A 3,840-nucleotide genomic window follows, 5' to 3' on the forward strand; every position below is an offset into this window, starting at 1 on the left:
CTGGCGGGTCGGCCGCGGGAACCGCCGAGCCGGCCGAGGGGTGTGAAGTTGGTCCCGCCCCGCGGAGCAGGCAAACTCTTCCTGCCGCGGTGGGCCTGCTAAAGCTTCCTTGAGCCGAACCCCCGTGACTTGGAAAGGGCAGCTAGGGAGTTGGTGGACGGAGTTGGCAAGGAGAGCGTGAGATCGCCTAGCGAAGTCAGAAAAGAGGACTGGGTTGAAGTCGACCAAGACCGAGGAGGCCGTGCAGTGTAAAACCGGGCGTCCTGGTCGAGCGACCGAGCCCGAGTGCAGGGCTTAGGGGGAGGTGCGGGACGCGCCGCACCCAGGTGATCTTGGACTTGTGGAAGGAGCTACCTAGCTGGGAGCAGATAAGAAACAACTGTTAAGACCATCTCAAAAACCATGATGCCCTCCACTTGCCATCTGTGTGACTGGACGCGTTCTTTAACCTCCCTGAGCCTCATTCTCCTGAGGCTCATGGTGTTGACGGTGAAATGACTTTGATATATGCCGAGCTCTTACAGCCTTGCCCTTAGAACTATGCTGTCTAATCATTACTTGTTTTTTAAATTTAATGAGTGCTTAATGTTAATATTAGTGAATATCAGTGGGTCGAGTCTGTCCAAGAGACTTTCCATGAGAGCCCGGAAGAAGTAAAGATCAATCTTGTAAAAGATCTATAGAGACTTCATACGTGGATTTGGTGGAATTTGATTTAAAGCTTTAAAAAAATACCAGTAGGTATAGATGTCATTCAGTCACCCAGTAAGTGTTTCCTGATCATTTGCGTGTTATGTGCCAGCTGTCGTTCAGGCTCTGAAAATTTCTCATTCAGTTCACAGTCTGTTAAGGGAGCAAAGCCAGCAACCACTCAGGGGAGAGGGTTTCCCATGCGCGGGAAGAGAGGGGAGGGGAGGTGATGTAGCAGAGGCCAAAGCGCGCGTGAGGGGGGGGCGCTGAGGAAATACTGGGGCTTGGGAGGTAAAGGGAGTTTAGGGGTGAGGGGCTACCTCGTGGGCAACCTCACGTCGGCGAATAAGGTATTTACCACAGTGACGTGGGAAGGAACCATTGTAGATTGTTAAAAAGCTCTGTAACATGGCCGAACTTGAGTTTTTGGATAGCAGCTGGGGAGAAGATAAAGTAACAGTAATTCCTATTTATTGATGGCCTACTGTGGGCACAGATGGTTTTGAGTACTTTGTAACCATCTTGCATGGTAGATACTATTGTTATAGGCTCTCATTTACAGTTGAGGAAACAGGGAGATTAGTTTGTACCCCTGAGGTGGGATTCTGACCCAGTGCCAGCACCTTCGCTGCTAGACTGTCAGCCTCTTACTTGAGCCTGACTTCTACTTTCAGACGGGGCAAAGCGTTAAGAGGACCACACGCCGCAGTCAGGTGCACAGCCTGTAACGAAGCCGTGCGTTTTGTGCATAAACTTCACGTAAATTCTTTTTTTAGCTGTCCTTAGGAGGAAAAAGAAAATCAGACTCTATTCTATTTTTACTTTTTTATTGCAAAAGAACATAACAGCAATCTCAAAAAGTACATACAGTTAGTTTCACTTTTATTGGACAAAATATGATGTTTTCCACTCAATTTAAAACTCAAGCGATTGGAATTTATGACCGGAGTGTATTTTCTTTCGCTTCACCTTTGGCCTCTCCAGGCAGGTACTCCGCATTCCCAGGGCGTGCTAGTTCTCGCTGGTGAAGTGGGGTCCTCCCTTGCCCACATGAGCTTTCCAGGTCTTAGCTAGCCGGGCCCTGGCCGTTCAGGAAGCAAATTGATTTGTGGGGAGGGTGTGTTTAAACAAAGTACAGGGAAAGCGATTCTCTGCAGAAGGAATTTTTTTTTTCTAAAAATACATCTAACTTATCTGCTGTTACCCTAGCACATGCCATCTTGATATAGAGAAATGCCTCCGTGCCTCATCACTGATGTCATTACACTCCTGATTAAGTAAACCGGGACAATTAAAAAAGAAAAAAAGCTCTGGGCAGTTGCTGACAGTGACCTTTTCAGACTGAAAAGCTGGTCTTTCCGGTTCTCCTTTTTGCTTCCTCTTGCTGGGTGTCTGAATCAGAGAAAGATGCCTTTTGCTCGGTGGGCATTGTTAGCTGAGGCTCCTCTACCCGGAGGGCAGCCGGCTGAGAGCCTGCATTTAGTGGGCGCTCACAGCGTGTGCTGAATTAAGTTGTTCCGAGGTTTGTTTACCCTGGGGAGTGTTGCTGGCTCTGTAGTGAGTGGGTGACTTTCTGGCCTGTGGGGGCGGGGGGGGCGAGTCCATCTTTCATTATCTGCAGTTTCGTGACTCATTTGCCCCATGTGCCTGCAGATTGCAGATGTCAAGCCGGTCTCCCCATAACCCATCTTGGTCTGTGCTAACCTTTACAACTTGGGATGTACTGAGTAGTTTTTCTCTCCTTAAAATATCAGGGTGAATTTTTTTTTTTTTTTTTTTTTTTTAAACAAAACAACTCACAGGCAAGGGCCTAACCTCTCTTTTTTTGTTTTATTTATTTATTTATTTATTTTTCCGGTACTGGGAATCGAACTCACGACGTCGCGCTTGCCAGGCAGGTACTATGCAACTGAGCTCAACCCCAGCCCCAAGGGCCTAATCTCACCTAAACTGCTGAACACAATAAGAAATGTTCCAGTCAGACAAGCTTTTGCCCTTCTTTCTGTAACTTACAAATTGTGTGGTTTTGCAGATTAGGCAACTTCTTCAATTAGGTGAATGGTTTGCATTTGCAGAGCAAAATGTATGTGATTGGCTTTTTAAAAAAAATGACTCAGGTATGTACTAGAGCTTGGAAATTTCTGATAAGGGAAATTTGAAGATGATTGTGAGGCCCCCTGGTAATTACTCTAGCTTTATAAAGTACTTCTGTTTCTGAGGGAATTTCCACGTTCAAATTTCTTTTGAATATTTATGAGTCGTTTAATTCATTCTTGAACAAGCACTGTGGACTTAGTACCGCACAGAGTAGGTCTGTATATTTTTGCATTATTTTTATATCCGTACTTAACTGACGTTTCCCTAGCGCTCACCTTTTGCTAGGGTGCAGTTCTAACCACTTTACATGTTTTCATTCTTTGAATCCCCGTACTGTCTTTTCTAGGGTCTACAGATGATAAAACTGAAGTACAGAGAGGCCAAGCTCCCAGTTGTGCCTGTGTAATTCCTCCTTTTAGCGAAGGCCCATCTTGCTTTACGTGAACAGACTGTGGCTGAAGTGATAGCATGTCCTGTGAGATACGGTTACAAAAAGACTATGATTTCTCTCTTGCTCTGTCTCCTTTTCACTGTCTTATTCAGCATAAGCTGCTGTAATGCCATAAATTGGGTGACATAAACAGCATTTATTTCACACAGTTGTGGAAGACTGGGAAATTCAAGATCAAGGTGCCACATATTCAACATCTTGTTTGTGTGTGGTTCCTAGATAGCAGTGTTTTTGTTGTGTCCTCATATAGTGAGATGCTCTCTTAGGGTTCTTACAAAGTCATGAATCCTATTCATGAAGTCTCTGTCCTGTTAACCTTGTCTAATCCCAGGTATCTCCCAAAGAATCTATATCTGAATGTTAGAAAATAAAGTTTAAATACTGGGCCTGAATCTGGGGCTAGATGAGCATTAGGTGTGTATTCCCTGAGCCCTCCTTGTGGGGAAAGTCAGCTACCATGTTGGGAGTAGCCCTCTGAAAAGGCCCACATAGCAAGCAACTGCTGTCTCTGGCCATCAGCTGGTGAGGATCGCGGGCCTGCCAGCAGTGAGTTTGGAAGTGGATTCTCCTCCAGCTGAGCCTTGTGATGACTGTGGGGCTGA

The sequence above is a fragment of the Chinchilla lanigera genome, unplaced genomic scaffold, assembly GCF_000276665.1.
Source record: "Chinchilla lanigera isolate Chin_1 unplaced genomic scaffold, ChiLan1.0 scaffold00047, whole genome shotgun sequence".
Lineage (NCBI taxonomy): Eukaryota > Metazoa > Chordata > Mammalia > Rodentia > Chinchillidae > Chinchilla > Chinchilla lanigera.